This window comes from Sinocyclocheilus anshuiensis, unplaced genomic scaffold, assembly GCF_001515605.1.
Source record: "Sinocyclocheilus anshuiensis isolate Anshui unplaced genomic scaffold, SAMN03320099.WGS_v1.1 scaffold562, whole genome shotgun sequence".
Classification (NCBI taxonomy): domain Eukaryota; kingdom Metazoa; phylum Chordata; class Actinopteri; order Cypriniformes; family Cyprinidae; genus Sinocyclocheilus; species Sinocyclocheilus anshuiensis.
Genome location: NW_015544158.1, coordinates 1,366,864 through 1,375,600, shown reverse-complemented (window position 1 = coordinate 1,375,600; position 8,737 = coordinate 1,366,864). Strand labels below are relative to the sequence as shown.

At 37.6% G+C, this 8,737-nt stretch overlaps 1 pseudogene; it reads right to left on the bottom strand.

The window, feature by feature from the left end:
* The window catches only part of LOC107695504 (peripheral plasma membrane protein CASK-like), a 249,522-nt pseudogene that overhangs the window by 1,223 nt on the left and 239,562 nt on the right, over positions 1–8,737 (bottom strand).

Sequence of the window (8,737 nt, the reverse complement as noted above, 5' to 3'; positions counted from 1 at the left end):
AAACAGCCATCTGTCCAATTGACCTAAGTTATAAAGTTCATATATGCAGTGAAACTTTTTTGGGTAGAGCTTTGTAGGCACTAGGATTTAGTTGACTTCTTGGCATACTCACAGGCAGCTTCCTGCACCATCTGGGAAGCTGAGCGTGATGTGAGGAAGGTCGAAGAAATTTAAAAAACATGCCAAAAAAGGTGCATGCAAAAAGAAAGAAAGACCGGCTAAATAAAGATTTAGCTAAATGAAAGAAGGAAGAGAAGTCAGGTGGAGTTATTCTGCCAGTGAGGTGACATGCTATGGCAGGGGTGCGTGCCCAATAGGTCAATCGCAAAGGCGGTGCTTGTAGATCGCACATCATTTAAATATGCTTTAGGTAAATGCAGGCCCGGTTCTACAGGGGTGCTAAGCACGCTCAAAAGAGAGCACCCTCAGCTGAAGCTGTAATAATTTGCAAAACAGATCTGACAAACGCTCCAGTACGTATTTGTGTTTGCCCTCTGAAAGCGTAAAAGGTTTCTATTTACAACATGTTTTTACAGCTTTCAGCAGTGTAGCCAACCACAGTCATACGTTGATTTCTTGAACGCAATGGCCAATCAGAGGCATTTATATACCAGAGTTTTGTTCAGTGAAGCTTGCGAATCCTCTCATAACATACAGACTGTATACATGATGTAAATAATAGACTGATTGTGCAGTATAGAGATTCAGTGATTATAATGGAACTTTGTGAAATCATGATGAACTGAGTGACAGCTTTTTAGTGATGAAAAAGGGAGCACTCTTTGCGTATTTCTAGGCCAGGGGTAGGCAAGTTCGGTCCTAGAGAGCCACAGTCCTGCAGAGTTCAGCTCCAACCCTGAAAAAAACAACTCACCTGCCTATAGCCTTAGTAAACCTGAAGACATTGATTAGCTTGTTCAGGTGTGTTTGATTAGGGTTGGAGCTGAACTCTGCAGGACTGTGGCTCTCTAGGACCGAACTTGCCTACCCCTGTTCTAGGCTATATAAAATCCATTTACAATCCATAATCCATACCTCATTGACTGCATTGTTTGGCTCAACTTATTTTTGTGAATCAGCCTTTTCCCACATGAAGATTTTAAAATCAAAACACCGGTCTGCCATGACTGATGACAATTTGGAGGCTTGTTTGAGACTAGCTACCAGCAGCTACTGCCCAGATTATGCAAAATTGTCTGTTTCCATTCAGTGCAAGTCTCATCAGAATAAGGTAAAGACCCCGGCTAACGTAATCTATTGTTCTGTGGGTGTTTTAAATGTAATGTTAAAATTGAACAATATTAAAATTGAACATTGTTATTTTCAAAATTAATTATTAGAATAATTTAATATAACGATACATGCGTGGATCCCAACAAGCTTTTGGTAGATTTCACTGAATTTGTCATTTGAAAAGTAGATCCTCACACAAAAGTGTGGGGGCACCCTTTTGCTATGCTATGGCATATTGAGAACTCCATGTTTTGGGTCCTGATCTCACCTCATTCATGCCGGGAGTGATAGTTGGTGCAGCAATGAAAACCACATAGGGAGCAAATTCAGCTGTCCGTAAAACCTTCAGTGCCTGAGAATATTTGAACACAACAAGACTGAGTTATTGCAGTTCATTTTTATGCCCCCATCATACAGTATTTTAAAGGGGGTGATTATTTTCTTTACTCAATCACATTTTGTTGCTGACATGTTGGTGTTATCTTTCACTTGGATGTTATAAGTTGCACTGAGTAAATACAGCTGGATAAAACAAAAACTGTGTCCGTCTTCATTTCATTTCATGTGATTATTTTAAAAGTAGGTCATTATTTTCTATACTAACTGTTTGTGTCTTAATATATTTGACATATGATATTAAACTCATAAAATTAATATTAAGATGCAATCAAATTTGTCAGTTTTCTTTTAGCACAGTATTACAATTTTGAATAATTACACTACTTGGATCTGAGTGACTAAATATTCTAGGTCTTAATACCACTCTCCGTTTGTCTTTTGTAATGTCCCAATAAATAACAGCCAATTCTCTACAGAAATCATCCTAAAGGGAAATGACATCATAAAGCCAACACAAACATACTGTAAATCCGATTTGATTTCATAAAGTTTTGTGGTATTAGATGCTTTATATCGATCCAAAATATTCCATCTTGTTTTATAATATTCAATATAATTGTAAATATCTAAACCAATTTCAAGTTGACACTTATGTAAGATAACTCCTAATTCCTCACTAAGCAATGGCTAACTGACCTTAGGTCTTTATTTCCATCCTATTAAGTCTCATAATAATAATTTTCTTTGTGTAAATAATAACGTTCCTGAACTTAACCAGAGCATATTTCTGAAAGTCTGCAATACCATTGCTGCATAACAGGAATGACCTACAAGGTTAATGTTCAACTGTCTTCTCTCATGAATAAATGCAGAGGGCAGTTAAACGGTCACCTGTGGCTCTACGTCCAGTATGGCTACGAGTCCCTGCTCGTGGATCTTGCGTATTGTCTCCAACTGTGTGCCGTACATTGCATCCTCATGGCTGCCGTACTCCAGGTAATCATTGTTGGAGATGTCTTGCATCATTTGGTCATGGGATACAAAGAAATAATTCTTGCCGTTCTCTTCATCTTTCTTTGGAGGTCTGGTTGTGTCTGTCGGGGCAGAAATGAGTAGGCGGTTATCAGTTCAGCAGAGACCAATCACGTGGACTGTTAGAGACAGTGATTTGGGAATGTTTCTTACGTGGAATGGGATAAGCAAATCTGTCTGGGTGTTTGGTGATGAGTGTATTCTTGATGTGTCTTCGGCCAACACCGTGAGCACCTGCCAGTGGACAACAAACCACAAATGAATGAGAAATGCTTTATGCCAACTAACAAAGGTAAGATGTGGAATAAAACCAAGATCAACATACACACCTAGTAAAACTAATGTTTTCCTCTTGAATGCTGGCAACTTCACTACTTCCTCATATGTGACCAGATCTAGTTGATCAAACACTAAAAAAAACCACAAGATTGTTATTTAATAGGAGGGAGGGACTGATCTAAAATTTTGAAAAATGTATGTTGTTGTCATTAGAATCCAACAAACCATCTGTTTTAAAATAAAAAACAAATGTGGAATCTTACAAAGGAAAAGAAGGATGTTTTTGGGTAATGCTATTGGTGTTTGTTCTCTGTTTTCATTGGGACTATGAGGACTCTGCATGTGTTTTGGCGGTTTATGTAACGCTACAGGCCTGATAGGGGGATTTGATACTGTGTCTCACTGACATTCAATCTCCACTGCAGCAGAGTGGCTTCATGTATCAGTGTGTTCAAATGCAGCACAGAGCCTGAGCTGAGAGAACATCCCAGCCACTCACACTTGGCATTTCTGCATATTCAAGCTCGCCACCGATGTCAAACCTGGAGACATTTTGCATGCTTATTTCCTCTATGTTTACATTTAGATTACCATTGCATTACATTATAATGTAATGAAGCTTAAATGAGTTTACTTGTTTGTTTTTTGGGGTCTGAAAGATTTTTTAATGTTTTTGAAATAAGCCTTATGTTCACCAAGACTGCATTGATTTGTATACAAATACAGTAAAAACAGTAACATTGTGGAATATTATAACAATTTAACATGACTGCAACAGAAAAAAATGCAACAGACACCTGTTAAATTTCATAGTTAGATGCTGTCTCTAGTAATGCTAGCATAAAAAAAAGAGAACAAGGCTCATGGGCTAAAATGATGATTCCTCTGAAATTTGACTGCACTGAAGGACAAAGTGTCATTGCTTTTGTGAACTTACACAAAGCTATATCACTAAGCCTTTTCTAGCACAGTGCTGTGGTTGCATAATGAGTAAAACTGGCTGCAGTGGGCATGCGGGGGGGGGGGTGTTGTGGGAGATAGCATTTGTGTGTGCAGGAGACTAAGAGTTGACTCGGCTGTGAGAAACGTGAGCCATCTGTGTCATTTCCACGTGAAATGTGATTCCAGCACTCATCTCCCTCTCTGAATACTAGATGCCTTAAATGATTCATGCTCCTTTTTCACATGACCTTGAGTATGCAGCTCTATATATGTAGGATGTTTAATGGATTTGCACACAGGGAAGCCTCATGTCGTGCTGTGGATCAGTGGATATAGGTGTACAGTGTTCAGAGAAAACAGACTTAAAAATAAACTAAAAACAAAAAAGCACAACACAACAAAATAAACCATGAATACCACACAAACATTCAAACACATACTGCAAAAGATCTTTGTTCTGTTGATTGAAAAAAATGGAGGTTGCTAATAGGCAGTGTTGGGAAGGTTGCTTTGGAAATGTAATAGGTTACAGATTACAAGTTACTCTATTTAAAATGTAATAAGTAGTGTAACTATTTCAATTACGGTATTGAAGTAATATAACTGATTACATTTGATTACATTTTGATTACTTTTCTAAATTTCTAACGAATGTTTTCAACTGTTGATCATTTTTGAAACATTTAAACCAAGCAGTGTTGACCTTACAGCAGCACTCGACACTGATTACTGCCAGACTTTCAGAATCCTTCATCACTTGAATTAAGATTATAATAATTTAATTTTAAAGCACAGCCACCACAAAATCAGACTTTAGCAGTTCTTTTTACTTTGAGATCATTCTGAGGATAAATACTGATTTAAAATCATAACAAGGTATCGTTTAATAGCTATGACACTATATGAAATTAAACCTTTGCATAGCTACGACAGGAACAGTTGGCATCTGACAATGTCATGGAAAAAAAAAAACAGTTAATCTTAAAAAATAAAGCATATACATAAACCCAAATAGGGAATAAAACAATTATCAAATAAGCATGTGTCCTATTCTGTCTTCTAAACTCCTGAAACATTGGTGTCTCATATTTTAGAGCAGTCAATGCAATTTGGGAAAGACATCAATCAAATCTGTGTGTGTGTGAAAATAGTCAGATGTAATTGTTAACATTTTCATAAGTAACTACAAATTTAAAGGTGCACTAAGTGATTTTTGAAAAACGCTTTTGACCACTGTGTCGGACAGAGTCACAAAACAAACCCGCAGCCAATCAGCAGTTAGGGGTGTGTCTAGTAATGATAGGGAGCAGAGAACACTCAGTGAGTGCACAGGACGGAAATTAGTTGATCGACTATTAATAGCGAGAGATGGCAGATAAAAAAAAAAAAGAGGAAAATTTCAGAGGAACAAAACATTAAAAAGAAGGGTTACGATCAGGCAAGAGGTAAGACCGCATAAATATTGGAGCAGCTTTCCAGCGGTGGAGAGAAGTGAAGGAGTGGAAGTGAATCGGACACCGAGGTTGCTTTGCTTCTTGATAGTTGAGTTACGTTGATTTTGCTTTGTTGGCTTTTGCTTGAATATGCTGCAGCTGGCAGGCATAGCAGATTCCGCTATCGTCGCTGCCAGGGTTTGTGTTCGTACATGTGGGGCGGAGTTATCAAAATAGGGGCGAGGTCCTGTTGGGGTATGGGCGAGTTTGTTTTGGTGCTTTCAAATATCAACATCGTTTGGCAAAAATCACTTAGTGCACATTTCATAACACTTTTTATTTTCTAAGTAACTGAAACAGATTACAGTTACATTTATTTAGTAATTAAATTACGTAATTTTGTTACATGTAACTAGTTACTCCCCAACACTGCTAATAGGAAAAGATGGTTTCAGGGTTAATAAAATCACCACAGCAAAGGCGTTGAGTGAGACAGAGAGACAGACAGAGAAAGAGAGAATTAAGCACAGAGGCTGTATGCCACAGCAACACAGTTACTTACATGCACCGAGGCCATTGGTAGATAGACAGCATGTAAAATGGACAGGGGAGGGGGTCATTGAGTTATGGCTCAGTTAACAGAACATCAGTAAGCAAATACAACAACAAGCACGCCCAAAGTTGTGATGCTCGAAGCACAGAGACATGATGGCCATCCATGAGCTCGGGCTGCTCTGGATGGGGCGCTTTCAGAGTGTGTGAGACATCGCTGCTCTGAACAATGAAACATGCCTCCGACATTCACAGCAATGCACTAGCATATCAAGGCAGGAATCTGAAAGCTGCCGTTAAAGTGTGGAATTAAGAGGTTTTTCTGATAATCTGCTAAAGCATTATAATTTGCGGTCACAGTATGAGTAATGTTCTATTACAGTAACGCTATACATCATGACATACGTGGACATATGCGAGAGATACATAATAATATTCAGTTATTATTCTATCACACAAACAACAGATCAAATTATTCTTAACAAATGATAATGACAGTCATGTCTACCACAGTATAAACTTCTCTACCGTCTGACACATTTCTACCATCGCACTGTATCATTAAAGCTCCACTTGCTATATGGTTGCTAGAATGTTAGAATGCTAGAAATCTTCTTTTTCAAATAAAATATTTTTTCAAGCTGAAGGTGCTGCTTAACAATACTTCTTTAAGGATTCATTTATTAAAAGAAAGTTAAAAAAACAGCATTTATTTGAAACAGAAATCTTCTGTAACACTATAAGTGTCTTCACTGTTACTTTTGATCAATTTAAAGTACTCTTGATGAATAAAAACATTATTTTCTTTAAAAAAAAAAAATCTGCCAGGTGAAAATTGTAAATCCAATCACTCCGCAAATCTTTCTGCATGATTTTTATGTATCATTCATGTATGTAGCACAAACTGTGCAAACAAGCAGCATGAATAAATCTGTCTTAAGCCCGATTCGAACGGTAATTGTTTCTCATATGGACATCTGTAAAAATTAATTTACATATCATCTCAGTGTTAAAATTCATGGATTCGGATGGCGATTTATTCACAGTGGAGGAGCGAGTTCTGTGATCCTACGAACCCGGAAATGCGCTGCTCACGTGGCCAGTCACATGATTGTCTGCTGTAAATAAAATGAATTTTATTTACAAATTTATTCTTATTATTGTGTAAAATGTATTTAAAAATACTTATTATTATGTAAAATGTATTCTTATTATTCCAAGCATATTTTATAATATATAATCCTATTTATTATTGGATTATTTAAATCTCCCATTTAAAAATATGAAAATAGACGCGCTATAGTTGTATATAATTATACACGTTATCTGTTTATAATACACATTTTAAAATTGTATTGCATACCTGCTGCTGCAATAAAGACCCATTTTGAATGTTTACGTGCTTTTCTTCTCTTTCTGCTCCCAGTCGCTGTGGTGGAGCAGTTATTAAGTATTGTTCTTTTAAATACTTTCCAGCATTACAGAAATAAATATGTATGCAAATTACACTGAAGTACAACGTTACCTTACGGTGTTCGGGAGTGCTCAAAAAGGGTTTAAACACTGAATTTTGAATCGATTTCTTCTCGTAAACTCAGAGATGTGGATTCGGACTGCAATTCAATTACCACACGACCATGGTGTTTGTCAAAATACAGTAGGTAATTCGGCCAGGGATTTTTACGGGGGTGGTGAGAGAAAAACACAGACATCCTGGATTCGGACGGCATTAAAATCACCAACTACCCCCTGTAAATGGTGAAAATCACTTATGTCCCCCTGAGAAACAATTACCGTCCGAATAGGGCTTTAGACAAAATAAAAACAAACATAACCTAGAAGGTTTTACACGATACAATGAAAAGTGGATTTAGATCATGTGTGTCAATGCTGAAATGACTAGGATGGAATAGAGTAAAGGGTGGGGCTAATAGGACATCAAAATTGTACAAACATTGAGCTAAGCCTGACCCCCTTCTGCTTTCACACTGAGAGAAGCACTTCCTGGCCTGTAGATACACACGTCTTTAAATAGAGGTCTATTTTCCTAATAAACTTGTTGCTGCAATGTTGTTGTTTTTTGCCCCAAGTCTCCCAAAGATGAAATTCTCCTTGTGAAGGACAAGTCCTTAACAAATGCTTACTATTGGAAAATCCCCAACCATATGATTCCTATTTCCCACCCTAACCTAATCTGAACCAGTGCATTATAGCTGGAAAAGCCCAAAGCACAACTCTAACAAAGCCACTTGCCTAGACAAACCCTACATAATCAAAAAGTTTAAGACAATTAAACAATCCTAGAGGAATTTGGACAAGACCTGAAAAAAGGTCGTAATACCCTGAAGAGTCCCATTTCCTGCCTCTCTGGCTGAGTGAGCTCAGATCAGACTCACTAAAGTGGGGCACTGGGCTCAAGAGGGATTATGTCTGATCTGCGCTCCCTGCCGCTGATGGCTGAGGGGGCTATGCTCAACACAGCCTATTTGATCACCTAAGTGATTGGGTGCTCAGAGAACACTGTGATTCCAGCAGCCCAGATCTGATCGGATCTACGGTCGGGCCTGCTTAGGCCAGAAACACTTTATGCAAGCAGGAAAACGCAGATTTAAATGCTTGGCCAACACATTTTTGACACACTGTTGGCAGTTTTGACAACTTTAACTTTCTCAGTGTGACTGTGTTCAAAACAACTGCCATGACACTAGTTAACCTGAAAGACACATAAGACAACAGCTGAATCTATGCCACAAAGAATTAAGGCAAAAGTGGGGTTCAACCCGGTACTAGCAAGGTGTACCTATTAAAGTGGCCAGTGAGTGTAGTTTTGTGGGGGAAAAGTATCAAAATAATAATATTAAAATATATATATATATATATATATATATATATATACATATATATATATATACATATATATATATATA